The 20,226-nt window shown below is 38.4% G+C and overlaps 1 protein-coding gene across 1 annotated transcript in view; it reads right to left on the bottom strand.

Annotated features, from left to right (window-relative positions):
* l(2)gl (LLGL domain-containing protein l(2)gl) overlaps nt 1-20,226 on the bottom strand; it is a 452,154-nt gene that overhangs the window by 278,230 nt on the left and 153,698 nt on the right. The gene's annotated exons all lie outside the window — the stretch shown is intronic.

The following is a 20,226-nucleotide window of genomic DNA, read 5'->3' as shown; positions in this document are numbered from 1 at the left end:
CAGATGCTTTGTTGTTCTTTAGGGAGTTTATTACTTCCCTTACTTCTTCCTCATCTGGTGGTTCAGAATCTGGGTTCTGGATTGTGTCCTTCTCAATCTCCAATTTTTCTCATGGTGATTCACAGTTAAGGAGGTCTTCAAAGTACTTTGCAAGGATCTTACAGTTATCTTTATTGTTGAGGGCAAGAGTTCCGTCCGTTTTCTTGAAATGCAGGCTCGGTGCTATATAGCCTTTGATTCTATTTATGAAAACTAAAGTCAGTCTGGACATTCCATCTGGTCGATTTCCTTCATTCTTTTTTTTTAACTGAAAGGTATTAATGCACAGATTTGTCATCAGGTACTATAAATCACTTAACTTCTGCCTTCCTCAAATTATTAGGTTTATTCAATTTTTTGTCACTCAGAAGCAATCATATCATTGGTTCTAATTGAGGTACGGAGTTCGTTTTGGCCTAAGAACACTCAGTGGATCAAGCTCTTTCATTTCAGCTCTTAACTATTCAAATTGGTTGATTCTGAGGAAAGTTATGAGTGCACATTCAATTTGACGTCTCATGTCTTCAACATTTTTTCTCTTTGAAGCAATCATATATTTCGTTCTAATTGAGGTACGCAGTTCGTTTTGGTCAAAAAACACTCAGTGGATCAAGCGCTTTCTTTTGAAGTAATAACTACTTAAATTGGTAGATTCTGAGAAAAGTTATGAGTACATTTGTCTCCATGACGATATTTAAAGGACTTTTTTAACAGTTCGGCACTAGTGTTGTTCCAAGGAACGTTTAATTCAATTTCTTTGTGTGATGTATTTTCAAGTGTTTTGTTGACATAATATTACATTCTCTTACCACAGCAGATCATGTGCTTTATTTCATTAACTCGAAACTTTGCAAATACATCCGTGAGGATAGTAACGAACAACACCATACTTCGTACATTGCGGGCGGAGCCAGCGGGATACTGCTAGTTATTATTAAATTTTGGGTCAATTTATTCCTAATTTTCTTTGTTCTTGATATTTGATTTCTAACTGTGCTGTAATTGTGTGTGTAGCCCAAAGTTTTGTTGTGGGATTGCGTTTTTCTTGGGGTCTAAATTATACGATACCTCATACACGCATCAGGCCCTGTCCAAAGCCTCCTCTATTTAAATTTGTTAACCAAGATTTTTGGCCAACTGTTTAATGAAATGTAAATATAGTTTCATACAGTCATCTACAATAATATTATTAATCCTGTATGGAAATTTGTTTGTCGCACTTTATTTTTATAAAAAATCTCATTCGGTTAACGTTCTCTTGTTCCATTCTTCTACTTGTTGGCTATCTTATCCTTTATTATTTGTTGCGTCACCCCTTATCTCGTGGGTATGCATTGATTTTGGTGGCCTTGGCTACTTTTAGTGAATTATAGCTTGGCTTGAGTTGCTACTGGTTTCAGTTTGTGTGTGGTTGTTCTGTTATTAATTGTGGAACATTTATATTATGTTTCCCTTGTGAAATCCTAGTTGAACAGGAAAATTTTCTTCAATTATTTATCCGTGTAATTTTATTTGCTGTTGGGGCCACATTTTGTTTTTGTGTGTGTGTACGTGTTCTTGTCATTGCTTAATTATTGACATGGGAATTTATCACAAATTTCAATTTTAAACAGGGTTATAGTTAGCTGCGGTCCCGTATTTTATTTATCAAGTACGAAATAAAGATAGATGATCATCTATTTAATGAAATTGATCTATGAATTTTCTGTATGGTCCAAGTAATTATAATTTATTTAATAGGTCTCAAACTTTTCAGTGCTCTAATTTTTCAAGGTTTGAAGTAAATATTAATTAATTATTTATGTTGGCTATTTGCTTTACGTCGCACCGACACACATAGGTCTAATGGCGACGATGGGAGAGGAGAGGGCTAGGAGTGGGAAGGAAGCGTGCGTGGCCTTAATTAAGGTACAGCCCCAGCATTTGCCTGGTAATTAATTATTTAAAGACATCAGTTTTTTTAATTTTACTAAAATTTAAATTTATTGTAATAAGCTATACAGATATCAACATTTCAGTATTCCCAGTTTTAAAACAAAATGGTTCTATTTAATATCATTCAGTAATTTATTAAGTGGTATCTGCTTCTCAAATTTTATTTCTCATTGATTTTATTATTTAAAAAAAAAAAAGGATACTCAACTGTAATGAATTTCGTATCTTTATTCTTTAAGTAAATATTTTGATTTAGCCTTAATTTCATCTCTTATTTGGTAGCCTTAGTTGCGTTGACCTGGCAACCCCTCAAGTGTTCATTTAAGATCCTAGCCTTTAATCCCCTTATTTTGGGCCTCTTCCATGTTTCATGTTTGATGCTACTGCCCCAAGGTAAGTAATTTTGTGCTTTATGTTGATTTTGTCATTTCGGTGTATTCATTGTTGTATGAGTCCTTGGACGTTGCACGAGCAGCAAGAAAATTGCATCACCTTCTGCCAATAAATTAAGGTTGCACAAGTTCGGACAAAATGTTCCCTAAATTAATCATAAGTGATGGCAAACCATGGATCTAGAAATATGATGAGAAGCCCAAGTTCAGTCATCATTGAGACTAGGAGACCAAGGAGGGCTCATCATGTCAGGTCAAAGGTGAAAGTCATCTACATAATCTTCCAAAATTCAATAGATTATCCATAATTCATGTTAAAGGAACGTTAATGGACGGTGCCATCTAGACATGTTGTGATATTTAAGGTGAAAATGTGAGGAAACCTCAAATAACCTGTGGTTTCTTACCATAACAATGCACCGACACACAGATCATTGTTGCTTTGTGACTTTTGCCCCAAAAAAATTTTGTTTCCTTATCCTCTGTAACCCTTTCCCCAAACTAGCCCCAGCATACTGCCTTATATTTCCAAAATAAAAATCTCCACTAAAAAGATGAAGATATGAAACGTATGGGAAGGGGGAAACAAACAAAATTTGCACAGAAAAAGATAGATGTAACGTTGAAAACAGTGATTCAAGACTGCTTCCAAAGATATAAACACTGTTGGGAATGGGGGTTGTTACCTTTGGATGCAGGGCAGTTCTTTGAGGAGGAACATGCAAACTACATTTCAAGTTAAGTGAATTTTTTCCAAAAGGGCGGAAAGCTGCTAAGAAAAAGGAAATAAGCTTTACATTACATGTCCCCAAGAAACTGAGCTTATGAAATTAATATTATTAATATTTTTAAGCATCATAACCAAGTCCCTAAAACACTATTTAACTTGAACATAACTCCCACTTGAATGCAGATATATTTTTTGATTAGAATTTCATATTTTAACATTCCAGTCTCACAAACAGTCATTCTAGGGCAGATGATTGCAGTCACAATCATATCAGAGAAAAAAACAATGTAAACACAGCAGAATCCTGATGGATTTTAGCTAAATGTTCACATGGGTTATTTCACAAGTTGGCATGAACAACAATGACATGCAATAAATTTTCTGCTTTCAAATAAGATCAATCTTGGGTCCAACAAGATAGATTATTATTATTAATTATTATATATATATAATTCGCTGGGGCCATCAAGGACCACGTTAAGTCTTGTTGCATTTGACACAGAACTTGGCCTTCTTTAGAGCCCAAATTTCCCTCATTCTTTGTGAGTGGGCCTGCTTACGCTCCTCTGTCCAAGGGGCACCGTGTCTTCTCTTCGGTTGCTCGTCTCAGTTTAGCCCGTTCGTCAATATTTTCTTGCGGAAGAGATCTCTGTTAAGGGCGTCTTCAGCTGAGATATGTAGCATTTGCAGGTCTTCTTTGGTATTTCTAAACCAGGGAATTGTGGTTTTGGGGGTTGAATCAAAAAAGTGAAATATTTCTTTAGTTAACTTTCTTCCGTCCATTCTTTTCAGATGACCGTAAAATCGTGCCCGTCTTTTTCTGATTGTGTCGGTAATTTTCTCTATTTTGCTGTAGACTTCCTTGTTGGATCTCTTTTGATGGATTCCATTTCTGTACTTTGATCCCAAGATTCCTCTCACAATTTTCCGTTCTCTTTTCTCCAGTTCTTCAATGAGTCCTTTGTTGGCATTTAGAGACAGGGTTTCGGCTGCATATAGAACTACTGGCTTCAGAACTGTTTCATAGTGACGAATCTTGGTGTTTTGGGAAAGCCATTTTTTGTTGTAGATTGTGCGGGATGTTTGGTAGGCTATTTCCAGTTTGCGTACTCGCTCCTGAAGTGCTTCTTTGTCCAGTCCATTTTTCATGATGATCTCACCCAGATATTTGAATTTGTCTACTCGGGTGATGTCACCGTATTTTGTATGGAGTTTTGGTGGAGCCTCTCTGATGTTAGTCATTACTTCTGTTTTCTCAAACGATATCTGCAAACCAGTTTGTTCGGCAATTTCCTTTAAAATTTCAACTTGAGCTCTAGCGGTTTCTATGTCGTTTGAGAGAACAGCAATATCAGCGGCAAATGCTAAGCATGATTTAGATGTTGATTCCTATAGGGAATCTGAAATATTTGTCCTGAATGAGCAAATTTATAATACCAATATAAATGGTCCGTTATTGGACATTATAAATTTTCCAGCTAGCTCATTCTTGGTTGCCAGCGTTTCGCCCTCGTGTGCTAGGGTGGGCTCATCAGTTGGTACCTAGTACACCTACCAATACGCTGGCTAGTGCATACCGTGGAGGCCACTGCGTAGGCTAACTGGAGCCACCGGCAGTGCCAATGCACTAAGAAACTTTGTCTCATCACTAAAAATTGATGCCTGCTTGGCCATCAGATGATATAGATGTTGATTCCCATAGGGAATCTGAAATATTTGTCCTGAATGAGCAAATTTATAATACCAATATAAATGGTCCGTTATTGGACATTACAAATTTTCCAGCTAGCTCATTCTTGGTTGCCAGCGTTTCGCCCTCGTGTGCTAGGGTGGGCTCATCAGTTGGTACCTAGCACACCTACCAATACGCTGGCTAGTGCATACCGTGGAGGCCACTGCGTAGGCTAACTGGAGCCACCGGCAGTGCCAATGCACTAAGAGACTTTGTCTCATCACTAAAAATTGATGCCTGCTTGGCTATCAGATGATATAGCTGTTGATTCCCATAGGGAATCTGAAATATTTGTCCTGAATGAGCAAATTTATAATACCAATATAAATGGTCCGTTATTGGACATTATAAATTTTCCAGCTAGCTTATTCTTGGTTGCCAGCGTTTCGCCCTCGTGTGCTAGGGTGGGCTCATCAGTTGGTACCTAGCACACCTACCGATACGCTGGCTAGTGCATACCGTGGAGGCCACTGCGTAGGCTATGAGACAAAGTGATGAGACAAAGTCTCTTAGTGCATTGGCACTGCCGGTGGCTCCAGTTAGCGTACGCAGTGGCCTCCACGGTATGCACTAGCCAGCGTATTGGTAGGTGTGCTAGGTACCAACTGATGAGCCCACCCTAGCACATGAGGGCGAAACGCTGGCAACCAAGAATGAGCTAGCTGGAAAATTTATAATGTCCAATAACGGACCATTTATATTGGTATTATAAATGCTAAGCAGTCAGTTGCGATCACCTTGGATTTGGTTCCTATTCTCAATGGACTGTAGTTGGTTTCCTGTAATCTCACCCGCCAGGTTCTGATGATCTCTTCAAGAACACAGTTGAAGAGTATCGGGGATAGCCCATCACCTTGTCGGACTCCTGTTTTGATGTCAAAGGAATGCAAGAGACATCCGTGGAACTTCACCTTGGATTTTGTATCGGTCAGGGTGGCTCTAATTAATGCCAGCAGTTTCAAATCAACTCCAAATTCATTTAAGATGTTTAGCAGGACTTCCCAGTCAATGGAGTCGTATGCTTTCTTAAAGTCCACAAAGATGGACACATACTGCTTGGACCTTAGTGTACAATATCTGATGATCGTTTTGAGATTTTGGATCTGTTCAGCTGTTAAGCGACCTTTTCTGAACCCTCCTTGGTATTCACCTATTTCATGTTCGACTTGTGCTTCCAAACGCTCCAGGATGGCAAGTGATAGAATTTTGTAAGTCACAGGTAGCAAAGATATTCCTCTGTAGTTGTTGATGTTCTTCATGCTGCCTTTTTTGTGTAGTGGATGGATCAAAGCTATTTTCCAATCTTCGGGTAGGGTCTCCTTGTTCCAAATTTCTTCTATTTGCTTTTGCAAGATATCAAGTGATTCCTCTGGGGCATATTTCCATAGTTCTGCTACTACTCAGTCTTCCCCCGGCGCTTTGTTATTTTTGAGACGGGCAATGTGGCGCTTGATTTCATCTCTGTCGGGTGGTTTGGAATCTGGGTACCTGAGTAAGGGTTCCTTGGTCTCAATGGTGCTTTGCGGTTTAGAGCAATTAAGTAAATTCTTGAAGTAATCTGCCAGAATGCTGCAATTTTCTTCATTTGACGTCGCCAGTGTGCCATCCTTGCGCTCAAAGCATAGAGATGGTGGTTTATAGCCAGTGAGTTTGCGTTTGAAGGCTCTGTAGTACTCTCTGCTTTCATTCATCCTAAAGTTTTGTTCTATCTTTTCAATGAGAGATTTTTCGTATTTACGTTTCTCAGTTCTGAACACCCTAGCTGCTTCGGCACGTTGGGTTTTGTAGGTTTCCCAATCATTTTCTGATTTCGTAGAGTAGTACTGTTTCCACGCATTGAGTCTTTCTTGGAGGACTGATTCGCAGGTACCATTCCACCAGGCATGCTTTTTGCTTCTCTTGATTTCTGCAACGTCTTTGGCGGCCTCAACAAGGAGACTTTTGGCGTTGTTAAAGTCACAGTCATTTGGTCTAGCCTTGTCCTGGAACTCCTCGACCCTTTGCCGAAGTTTATCATTGTCGAAGCGTGTGATCTGTTTGGTTGTCTTCCTTGTGTTTGCAGGAATTGGTTTGAATTTGTTATTATTATTATTATTATTATTATTATTATTATTATTATTATTATATCACCATATTGATAGCACAATGGTGATCTTGTGCATGTACTTCGCTAAATTTTAGAATCACTTAATCTTATAAATTAAAGCAAGCTATTCACTTTTCCCTGTCAACAAGCATTAGCATACACAGTGTAACAATGAGGGATGAAGTTTTAAAAGCGTTTGTAAGGATCCAACAATTTGTGGTAAATAATAATAATAATAATAATAATAATAATAATAATAATAATAATAATAATAATAATAATAATAATAATACCCAGCATGATTTTTGCGGCAAAGCATCTGATACATGATTTTAACTAAATAAGATCTCCTGATTTCAGAAATGTCATTGGTTCTATTGTATCACATCTAGTTTTCGAGTTATTTGCTATTTACTGTCTGAAAATGTGTCATTGCGGCACAGTGCTGCTTTGTGATAACAGCGAATTGGCTGTGGTTTGCTTTGTTAATATTGCGTACGTTCATCAATCCAAACCTCCTCCACCGACTATGTCCCCTCCATTGAATTAGTCAGATAACAGAGTCTATTTTTATCTCATGGTAGCGGCAATGCGGTGAAGCCAGTCAGTTGCGTCGTGAGTGAGGCGGAAGTCTGACCTGTGTTATGTTGCGAAAATGGCAAGTGTCTCAGGATTTAGAGGAAGATGTGTAAATAAGCCAGACTCATTCTGTTACGTGTATGGGTATTATAATATGAAGGGAGAGAGTAGGCCAATAACTGCATCAGTGAAAAGTTTATATTATGCATATTTTAAGGTAAAATTAGGAGACTTGGACAAGTCGTGGGCTCCCCACGTAATTTGTAAAACGTGCCTTGAAAACCTACGACAGTGGAGCATTGGGAAACGTAAGGCCCTTCCATTTGGGATAGGAATGGTGTGGTGCGAGCCCCAGGACCATACCACGGACTGTTACTTTTGCCTGTGTAAAGTAGTGGGATTCAATAAGAGAAACAAGGACAGTATTGTGTACCCGAATTTAAAGTCGGCGATGAGACCTGTTCCTCATGGACCGGAAATTCCAATACCTTCCCCTCCTACCAGTTTACCTGATTGCGACGGTTCCTCAAATTCTGATAACGAGCAAGTTCATATGGATATGGATTTTTCACCTACCGCAGATGCAGTAGGTCCACAATTGTTTAAACAGTCTGAGTTGAGTGATCTAATACGAGACCTTGGTCTCACGAAGGAAAAAAGTGAACTGCTAGGGTCACGATTGAAAGAAAAAACCTTCTTGCACCTGGAACTACCTTTTCTTGGTATAGACATAGAGATAAGGAGTTCAGGAAGTATTTCAAGAAGGAAGATGATCTGACCTACTGCTGTGACATTCCAGGATTGATAGAACAGCTAGGGAGGGATTACAATCCTGAAGAATGGAGATTGTTTGTGGATTCCTCTCAGAGGAGCTTGAAGGCTGTACTACTTCATAACGGAAACATTCTAGCTTCGATTCCTGTGGCACATTCCGTTTCACTAAAAGAAAATTATATCACAATGCAAACTGTTTTAGATAAAATCAAATATCAAGAGCATCGGTGGGATGTGTGTAGTGACTTGAAGGTGTGTGGTATTCTATTAAGACAACAAGCAGGCTACATTAAATTCCCTTGTTATTTATGTGAATGGGACAGCAGAGCTAGGAACAAACACTGGTCTACACCTTCCTGGCCCAAGAGACAAGTTTTGACACCTGGTGTGAAAAATGTTACAAACGCTGCCTTAGTTGACCCACAAAAAATTATTTTGCCACCGCTACACATTAAACTGGGAATCATGAAGCAGTTCATTAAGGCCTTGGACAAAAGTAGCCCCTGTTTCAAGTACATTGCAAGCAAATTTCCGCATTTATCTGATGCAAAAGTCAAGGAAGGCATTTTTAATGGACCACAAATTAGAAAGCTTCTGAAGGACAGAAACTTTGAACAGACGATGAGTGCCATGGAACTTGCTGCATGGAATTCAATAAGAGATGCCATAACGAAGTTCCTAGGAAATGTAAAGGATGAACAATACAAAACAATAGTGAAAAAGATGTTGAATGATATGAAAGAGTTGGGGTGTAGAATGAATCTGAAATTGCACTTCCTTCATTCTCATCTCGATCATTTTCCGGAAAATCTTGGGGCTGTTAGTGAAGAAATGGGAGACAGGTTCCACCAGGACATCAAGGAGGCAGAAAGAAGATACCAGGGGAGGTGGAATGAACCTATGATGGCCGACTACTGTTGGTGTTTGAAAAGAGAAGACAAACTTGATGCATTCAGACGCTGGACAGCCGAGCGTTCATTCCAAGGGGACATCTCGGACTGTTAACGTTTATTTTGTTCACATTTATGAATTCATAAAGCTACTGAATAAACGTTACACTGTTCGCTTGTAAATCATGTTTAATTGGCAACATAAATTGCTTTCATTACCTCAGAGTTAATTGTTTATGTGTTTTTATGTAAATCAGTATATTACAATAAATGCTAAATACTTCATTGTAATTTTATACTCAATAATTATTCATTCTATATAATAATTCAAGACAATATTAAATTATTTCAAAATATATAATAATACAAAAAATTATAAATATTTCCAAAATTATCATCATTTTTTGGTACTTTTTATATGCAATATTCAGGTCTATCTCTTGTATTAATATACCTATTGCGAGAAAACGTGACGTGATACATAGAAACGGACACCAGATTCGTGTTCAGCGACCCAAAATTAGTTAAGATCACCTATCATATCTCTTGCCACAAATAAAAGTTTGAAAATGCTGACCTGTGTAATAATAATAATAACAATAATAATAATAATAATAATAATAATAATAATAATAATAATAATAATAATAATAATAATAATAAGAAGAAGAAGAAGAAGAAGAAGAAGAAGAAGAAAGCCTCGGACCTATGGGAGTAATGGAGTCCCACTCCCATTTGACAGGCGAGGGACTCCTTGGAAACAACTTGGCAAACGAAATGGAATTCGATGGGGAGCTATCAATATTAATGGGGCTCATGGAAGAAAGAACTGGCTGAGTCAGCAAGGAGGATGCATCTGGATGTGTTAGGAGTAAGTGATATTCGGGTAAGGGGAGATAATGAGGAAGAGATAGGAGATTATAAAGTGTACTTGACGGGTGTTAGAAAGGGAAGGGCAGAGTCTGGGGTAGGGCTCTTTATCGGGAATACCATTGCACGCAACATAGTCTCTGTTAGGCACGTAAATGAGCGAATGATGTGGGTAGATTTGTCAGTTGGAGGAATTAGGACAAGAATTGTATCCGTGTATTCACCATGTGAGGGTGCAGATGAGGATGAAGTTGACAAGTTTTATGAAGCATTGAGTGACATCGTGGTCAGGGTCAACAGCAAGGATAGAATAGTGCTAATGGGAGATTTCAATGCGAGAGTTGGGAATAGAACTGAAGGATACGAAAGGGTGATTGGTAAATGTGGGGAAGATATGGAAGCTAATGGGAATGGGAAGCGTTTGCTGGATTTCTGTGCTAGTATGGGTTTAGCTGTTACGAAAACATTCTTCAAGCATGAGGCTATTCACCGCTACACATGGGAGGCTAGGGGTACCAGATCCATAAGAGACTATATCTTACCAGATTTTGAATTCAGGAAATCTGTTAAGAATGTATGAGTTTTTCGCGGATTTTTCGATGATACAGACCACTATCTGATCTGTAGTGAACTAAGTATCTCTAGGCCTAGGGTAGAGAAAGTGAAATCTGTCTGCAAACGAATAAGGGTAGAAATTCTCCAGGACGAGGAAATTAGACAGAAGTACATGGATATGATTAGTGAGAAGTTTCGAACAGTAGACAGTAAGCAGGTTCAGGATATAAAAAGTGAATAGGTGGCATACAGGGATGCTGTAGTAGAAACAGCAAGGGAATGCCTAGGAACAACTGTGTGTAAAGATGGGAAAAGGCGTACATCTTGGTGGAATGATGAATTGAGAGCAGCCTGTAAACGTAAAAAGAAGGCTTATCAGAAATGGCTCCAAACAAGGACCGAGGCAGACAGGGATTTGTACGTAGATGAAAGAAACAGAGCGAAACAAATAGTTGTTGAATCCAAAAAGAAGTCATGAGAAGATTTTGGTAATAGGTTGTGTGTTCTCCCAGTTAGTGAGATATGAATCAAGGTGTCGTAAAGCTAATGCAGTGAGCTCGCAGATGCGATCAGCAGTATTCTGTAAGAAGGAAGTCAGCTCCCAGACGAAACTATCTTTACATCGGACTGTTTTCAGACCAACATTGCTTTACGGGAGTGAAAGCTGGGTGGACTCACGATATTTTATTCATAAGTTAGAAGTAACAGACATGAAAGTAGCAAGGATGAATAGGTTGACTAATAAAATTTTGATAATCTTAAATTGATTTCCTTTTATTGTATTGTGCGCTGGTTAAGTTGTGTGAAAGTGCTAGCAACCTTCTCTGCAATAATTGAAGAAATTGCTCTGTTCAAGGAGATGAAAGGTTCGCCACAACCAACTTTGCGGAATTAACAATGGGTAACTGATCTCGCTTTCTTGGCGGGCAAAACGTCTTATTTGAATGATTTAAATATTTCATTGCAAGGGAGAAACACACTGATTACCACCATGAGTGATAGAGTTAAGGCTTTCAAAATGCAGAGTTTGTCACTGAAAAGTCAACTTGAAGCTGGAAACTTTGACATCTGTTTACTTATGAAAATAATAGAGACTATCAGACGTCGTTACAAACTTTGCACTCTGAATTCAATGCCTGATTCAAAGAAATGGATGATATGGCACTTCAACTTGAAATATTTACTGTATGACCCCATTTTCAGCACGTCCTGAAAAATCTTCATCATATTTCCAAACAGGGCTGATAAAACTACAGTGCAACGCAATCCTAAAGGACACGTACTACCACTACAACGGTGATTTAATTTCCTTTTACAAAGGTGTTCATCCACAAGAATTTCCCAGACTTCATGCACTTACCTTAAAATTTACGTCAGTGTTCGGTACAACTTATGCATACGAACAGATGTTTTAAATTCTGAATTTAAATAAATTTAGCACTAGCACTTCTCTGTCTGATGTTGTCTTAGAGGCTGTGCTTAGAATTTCTACTGCCAAATCGATTGTACCCAATATTGGTAAATTAGTTGCCGCAAAATGATGTCAACAGTCGACTTAAACGCTAAATGTACATTAAGGCAAACGCAGTGTATGTACAGAATAAATTGGTGTTTGTGTGTTCACAGAATTGTCATAAATAATATTGTTTACGTACGCTGCGCGCTAGACTTGACGACCTGTGGTTCCGCCTCTGACACTTCCCCTCCTTTCCCTACCACCTCGCTGGCGCTACAGCACAGCGCAGGGGCTGCTGCCGGGGCCGGCCAGGGCCATGGGAGCACCTCAGTTGGAATCGTATGCTTTATACTGTGCTGAATGTCGACCAGCTGACGTTACAGAGCACCAATTACACACCATGGAAATGTGTTTGCTCCATTAGGCATCACACTCCTGCATCATATCAAAAACTACACCACTCGCCAGCAAATAGGCATTGCACACATCACTGAGAAGGCATGGAAGAAACGACTCCAACGGTATGGACACACCCTACGTGCAGCACCAGGAACAGTTGCCAATTTCGGCCACACCTTTCAAATTGATGGGCAATGACCACATGGACATCCAAAACAGCGCTGGCACGACACAGTAAATGTTGACATGAAGACTCTGAACTTAAGACCACATGATGCCCATGACCATGCAAAATGGCAAGCCAGATTAGAACAGAGGACCCTGCACCAGTAGGAAAACGCTAGGAAGAAGACGTTTGTGTAAAGCTAAACTATAAGCAAACCTGCAATATCAACTAAACTTGGTACACATGACTTACTATCCGGAGAAAAATACTGTGGGGATAAGACACCCCCAGCACCCCTACGATTTGGGGTTGGCAAGGAGAGACATGTAAAAATCATCTAAAAATATTACTGTGAGATCCATTCTTTTCGGAACTGCTGAGAAGAATTGTGACACTGTGGATGCCATTTAAGTCTGTATTCAGCCTCAATTTGCATGGGAGTGAGAAGGGTTGGGGGAAAAAAAAAAAAAAAAAAAAAAAAGTTCAAAATGACCAAGATTGGTGTTGAATCCACAGTTCTTGGGCTTGCTAGGCTAATTGGTGACAGTCCCAATGACAGCTGGAATTGTGTACATCGTACCCATAGCGCGATGTGTAAATACATACAATAACCAGTTATTTTTATTAATTGTTTGAAAGGTCCGGCTACTTTTCAGACAATATGGGCTAAACAAGGATAAACTTCCGTGTGACACAAAATAATTTAAAACGAAAACTTTTAATTAAACATGCAACAATAACTCAACGACGAAATAGTTCATAAAATATCGTCACAATAAAGATATGTACAAAAATTCACTTGACACAAAATGAACAGGTAATATCAATTCTAAAAATAAACATTCAAGAAAGTACCCAGCCAACGCATGGAGCAATGTCATATCAAGACATTTCACCTTGAGGAGCAGCACGGGTCTTCGAGTATTAAAAACAACGACGACGACGACAATATGTACTGCACTTATTGTGAAGAAAGACATTAATTCTGTACACTTAATGGAGTGGTTACTGTGGAGAAAAAAAATTTTTAACACCCAAACTTAATGTGGAGAGGTGGCTGCAGGAAAAAACTGAAAGCTACATGACATGCATAGGAAAGCATTTCATACCACGAACACTATATCGAGTTAATAACATGAATGGAACCACATTAATCGCATCAGTAAAATAAATCAAATACAGTAGAACCTCGATTATACGTTCCCGGAAACAACGTTTTCCTGTATTATTCGTTCAAATGAACTGGTCCCACGAGCATCCTAATTAAATCACTTTGTAAAAATCCCGCATTATCCGTTCCTCAAAGAAACGATTTTCTGGATCAACCGTCCAGAAATTATAGTCCCATCAACGCTAAATCCTCGACCATGCGTTTTTCAAGAAACTGTATCTCACAAAAGGACAGCTATGGCATACTCACGGATCTTGGTGTTAACATCCAGTCATTGCGCTAATTTGAGAAAGTTCTGTACTGGAAAAGCGATCGGCGGTGAACTTGCATAAGGGACCATCTTAGCATCACATTCGGGTGGTATTGTTTAGAGAATCTTTGGAAATCCTGAAAAGAGAGTGTCCACAACAACTGGAAGGAGACAGAACGCATTTCGACAGCTCTACATGAAGACGGAACAAGTTTCATCAAATGTTCGTACTTGCAACAAAACATCTACCTTATATCCAGGGTTAGATGTTTATTAATTTTTTTTTTTTCAAGTGTATCACCGAACAGGTTTTCGGCATTTCCCTCAGAGCACTGAATAGTCACTGGGCTTTCAGACAGGAATCGAAACTGCTCCTTCTTAAGTGACACAAATTTAGTATTTTAATATTATCGTATACGATTATGTTATCAAGACCAGAACAGATGTTGCACCTTACATACATAAATCCATGGGAGGTTTTGGGATTGCCTATTACTGTTTTGTTCCTAATATAAGACTGGGAATTTCACGATTTGTGTTAAAATGTTATAAAAACCGCAGCCGTTTTATTTGTGCATGTTATATTTAAAAACTTTGTATAATTTCGCACTCGTACCGACTTGTACAGCAAGCGCGCTTTCCGGCTGAGTTTAAGGTCGCGAATAATTGTAATTTTGGAAGTGTTAATGATATCTTTTCTCTTTCCAATTTGATTGTGGTTAGTGACGGGCAGAATATAATACATATAATGCATTCGAGAACTCGAGGATCGATACTTACATTTGAAACCATATTCTCAAGTTCAACATAACCTTTAAAAGTCTATGTAGGCCTAATTTACCCAGTACAAGATATTCATAAACTGACTACGAACAGTATACCGGTGACCAAATTACAATGGAACATAAAGAAAAAAAGGATTTTGCCATCATTTTGGGCGCTTTTTGTATCTAATGTGCTTTATTTTATTAGATCAGAGAATTAAAAACTACTTTTGGTCGATTGTTGTTTGGCTTGGCGTTATGGGTACTGTATTAGATTTTTTGAAGAGTTTGGCTGATCAAAGTGGCTGAACTGAAAGAAGTTTTCAGAGGAAACTGACGAAGTTTCCCCGGTAAAACTGGATGTAAAGTTTTGAGATTTTTAAGTCGCATACCGGTAATTATGTTTGAAGTCGGCCCCGTGGTCTAATTTAACCGCCTCTCACCTGGAGAGCCAGGGTTCGATTACCGGCCAGGTCAGGCATTTTTACCTGGATATGAGAGCTCTTTCCAGGTTCACTCATTCTACGATTACCTTTAATTTAATGGTGAGATGGCAACCCCGCTGTTGAGACAGGAATGACAGCCGAGAGGATTCGTCACACTGACCATACGTCACCTCGTAATTTGCAGGCCTTCGGACTGAAGACGGTCGCGTGGTAGGCGGAAGGCCCATTGGGGCTAGAGTTTGGTTTGGTTTGGTTTGGTTTAGGGGTGTTTGTAATATTATAAGTTCGGTATACATATTTCACTTTTGTGATATTTAGACAAATTGTTGATGGTTCATTCGTTAACGGTGCGTGTTGTCATCACGAAGCAGTAATAAGTCCATGCTGTTCCGCATGTCTGGCCATTTGTGCCTCACATCTTCCCCGAGTCATCTTAAAATGTACTTTTGCGAGTTGTGTACATGACGACGATCAACCCAAATGTTTGTCGTCTTCCTCAGATTTCCAGCCTTCTTTCTAAAACAATTAAACCATTCAAATATTCTTGCTAGGCTTAAAGCTTGGTCACCAAAAGCCCTTTAGTATTTGATGAGTTTCAGCCAGTTCAATTGAGCATGAAGCAAAATTGAAGTTATTGCTTCTTAACATTAGCAATTCCGAAATTCCCCGAAGCACAAGAATGCAGTACAGTAATATTTAAAATAGTTATATTTGAATCAGCCTTGTCAGTACAATTATTAATGAAAGAAAATTATTTATTCAACCAAACATGTTTCAGGAATTCAACCATTCCCTTCATCAGTGGTCAGATCAAAGAATAAAACAACATAACACAATCTTCTGTTTTTACAATTTCAAAAAGTATTCTATCCTAATACACCATATCAATGAGTAAAGAAAACTTATGAGATATCATAAAAAGTATCAATACATTAAATTTTGTTGAATTGAATGAAATTTATCTTACACAACAAATAATTTTGAATCAAGTTTAAATGAGAGAAATGCAACGGAAGAAAGACTGCGCATTCTTTTCTACTTCATAGTTACTGCAGCCAAACACAGCACATACCTTTCCCCTCATGCTGAGAGGAGATATCAAGGAATGACACACACTACTATTTAATTATGTCAACTCGCTGAAAACGCATAAATAACACCAAAAACTTCACACACAAATACAAGTGCTCTTATGACAGAATCAGTAGTTCTCAGGTCAATCCGCTAGAGAAAGCTCTAATAGCTGTCCCCTGATATCTCGCTGAGTGTCAAGTATTGTCTCTGCTGTATTTGGTTTCACTTAGCCCTAGGATGTGAATATGTCTACGGTTCATTATATCCGTGATTTCGTTGCATTTTCCTGTTAATAGTCATAACATTTAAGGTTCCAATCCGAAGCTTGTTTCTATGATTGGTTCTTCTCGTGCATCTTGAATGAACATTGGACATGACGCCGTCATTAGTTCCAAGAGTACGTGAAGTATTGTCGACATTCAGAATATTTTACTTTCCGAGGCTCGTTCTTGTTTTGAACTCAACTGCATTGTACTCCTGTACTGACTTGCTAGGCCTAATGTCCTAGAGGATTTTCTTTCAGGGTGGTCTCCCTTAGTCTTTTGCAGTCCCCTGCCTCACTGCAAGGCAGCAGCTGATGAATTTGTGTGTTTTTTCCCCACATAAATGTCTCATCTTATCCAACCTTCTAAGAGAAAACTCCTCTGCTCGCAGCTATTAGTTTTCCCTTAGTTTGCCTGGTTTGGTATCAGCCGCCACGCCCTGTCTCATACGGTAGCAGAATATATTCTGACCTGACAACCACCTTCTACATTACAAAGTAAAAACATTAGTATCAATGCTGAGATGTTTAAAGGGTTATTATTCTAAAAAAACAAGATATCTATTTTTTTCCAAATATGTATTTATATACCTAATGTAACAATAAAGTAGCCAAACTTTCAGGACACATTCCTTCTATAAAGAAGAAAATATATTACATGAAAATACTATTCCCATGTTAGAACTCATTTTCTACATCATTTTTTAATTTTTTATACAATTTGGTTTGCATTGCACCAACACAGATAGACCTTATAAATATGATGGGATAGGAAAGGGCTAGGAGTAGGAAGGAAGCAGTGGGAAACCATGGAAAACTATCTTCACCGCCACTGACAGTAGGGTTGGAATCAACTGTCTCCCGAATGCAAGCTCACAGCTGCGCGATCCTAACCGCACAGCCACTTGCTCGCTAGTTTTCTACAACTCTAAATAATACATTAAACGTAGGAAACACACAGGAACAGAACGTACCAGCATACCACATGTAACTTTTTTTTTTTTTTTTACAATCGAAACTGTTTATTGCGACAGCACTTTATCGACGTATTGAACTGAACGGCAAAATCTAACGGTACCTCAAAATCCTATATAAACACTGTATTTTTAAAAAAATCTCTTAATCATCATCAACATCATAATTTTCCAGCTCCAGATTCCTGGGTGTAGTGTAGAAGCGCTCGATTCCTTGGCCTCCAATACTGGCCTCTTCACTTTCACTGCTCTGTCAAAGTAAGTTCTAGCTGTTCTCGTTCTGTCCATCATCATAACATGTCCAAACCATCCTCCTGAAAGCTCGACAACAGGTGTTTTGATGCCAGCCTCCTCCCTGATTTCTTCATTCCTAACCATGTCTTTGCTGGTCGTTTGGTTCATTCTTATTCTTATTATTTTTTCCAGCTGTAGCCGGGTAGGGGCAAATATGGTTCCTCCCCACTAGCTTCAGTCTTTCCACCACTCCTCCTGCAATAGTGTGTCCCAGTCAATGTTTCTTTCTATAATACTACATTGGATTGTGTCCTTCCATCTCAATCGTGGCCGTCCACGGCCTCTCCTTCCTTGCATTTGCGTTTCCATCAACTTTTTTGGCATTCTTTGATCATTCATTCGCTTTATGTGCCCAAACCATCCTAGTAGTCTCTTCTCTATTCTATCATTCATTTTTATTTATTTTTATTTTATTTTTATTCTGATGAAATTCTTTTCTGTTGACAGGATTTTACTACTATCTTTGTTATGAAGGGTACATCTCTTAGTATGACTGATTATTACAACACATCATTTAAACAAGGTATTTTTGTCACATTTTGGGATACATGTATCGGCTACAACATCCAATGTTGATTTTAGTTTGTAACGTATTTGGGGATTGCTGACAACAATGCAAAGTTTATTTTCAAAACTGTCATTTACAGTGGATGGTAGATTTCAAATTAGTCTGTCTGTTAAATAGTAATGGCAAGCATCGCTAGATGTTGCAAAGGAAGAGGAAAGTGCTTAATATTGAAGAAAGTTAACACATAATATGGTGATTAGAAAATTGGGAAACAAATATCAGCACTGTGAAGGAATTGGGTGTATCACACTCATTGATTTCTAATATTTGGAAGTTCAGAGAAAATTCTCTTCTTAACAAAATTCTTCAGAAATCAAGCGGGCCAGATCATCTGAACACAAAAATAATGAAGGAACTATAGTACTTTGATGGTTTAAGTAACAAATAACAAATAACGTGCTGATCAAAGGACCTATTCTTCAAGTGAAAGCTAATGGATTTGCTTGTCGGTAGGGCAATCCGAAATTCAATTGCTCTTCCTCTTGGATTCAACGTTTCCGAGCTCACCATGATGTTGTCGCCATTCCTGGGGCTGCTTTGTGTGAAGGTTACGAACCAGATGATGTATTCAATTAAGATGAAAATGGCTTGTTATACAATACAACCCCAGATAAGGTACTGAAATTTAATGGTAAATAGTGTTTGGGTGGGGAAATGACAAAGAAACACAGTTATAGCTGCTGCAAATATGACAGGATCATGTAAAGAAAAACTTTTGGTGATTGGCAAATTTAGAAAACCAAGATGTTTTAAGAACATTAAGTTGTTACCTGCAGCTCATGAAATCAATGTAAAGTCTTGGATGACATCAGAAATTTTTGAAAAGTGATTGCATAACTGGGTCTCCCAGCTGAAATCAAAGAAATGAGAAATTTTTCTGCTCATCAAGTAGTCAATTATCTGCAGTGTTTTTACCTCCACATGTCACTTCAGTTAGACAATCTGTGGACCAGGGAGTTATAAAATCACTTAAAATGCAATACAGGAAACTTCAAGTGATGAACATGTTACAAAAAATTGAAGAAGGTGAAGAAACAGTTTTCAACGTTCTTGGCGCAACTTTAATGATATCAGAAGCGGGGAAAATGTCACGCGAAAAACCCTTGCCAATTGTTTTAAACATACAGGTTTCAGAGATCTTTCTTCACCATCCCAGAGTGAAGGAGACAAGCTTTCAACAATTGATGATGATGATGATGATGATGATCAGGAGGAGGGTGATGACGTTTCTTTGGCGCGATTAGTGTAAGAACTTGATCCATCTTTGTCAACTCGCAAAATACAGGACTTTCCTGAGGTAGATAACAATCTTGCCAAGTGCGCCTCAGCAAGTGAAGAAGAAACTGTAGGCTACTTCCAAAGCCAACACAGAATTGACGAGAATGAAAATGAACAAGAACAGATTGTTATGCCTTCACTTAACGATGGCAAAGATAACTGATTAGCTTAAGTATTGCAGTACACTGCAGTATTATTACTTTTTATTATTATTTAAATTTTATGTCCTTCATTGGACCACTCTAGCCAACTTAATACACAGAATTTTTCAGTTTCCAGTACTTCTTCATTCTCTCTGATCTTATCCTTCTTTCTTCATCGGAAATCACCCTTCCTATTGTCTGTTTGTTGATTCTGGTTTGCTTGTCTGTGGGTTTCCCAATTTTGTCGGTTTTGTTTCTTAGGTCTTCCATTGTAATTTGTAGTTCATCCATATCTTCCTTGATTTCTGTAAACCACTTAATGTTGCACTTACTATTCCATAATTTTTCTATTATTCTCCTGATGATCCTGTTCTCTAGTGTCCTGATTAGATGTCCAAA

Source organism: Anabrus simplex, chromosome 6 (assembly GCF_040414725.1).
Source record: "Anabrus simplex isolate iqAnaSimp1 chromosome 6, ASM4041472v1, whole genome shotgun sequence".
In the NCBI taxonomy this organism is placed as follows: domain Eukaryota; kingdom Metazoa; phylum Arthropoda; class Insecta; order Orthoptera; family Tettigoniidae; genus Anabrus; species Anabrus simplex.
The sequence above is the reverse complement of the archived record's forward strand: the minus strand, read 5'-3'. Positions and strand labels throughout refer to the sequence as shown.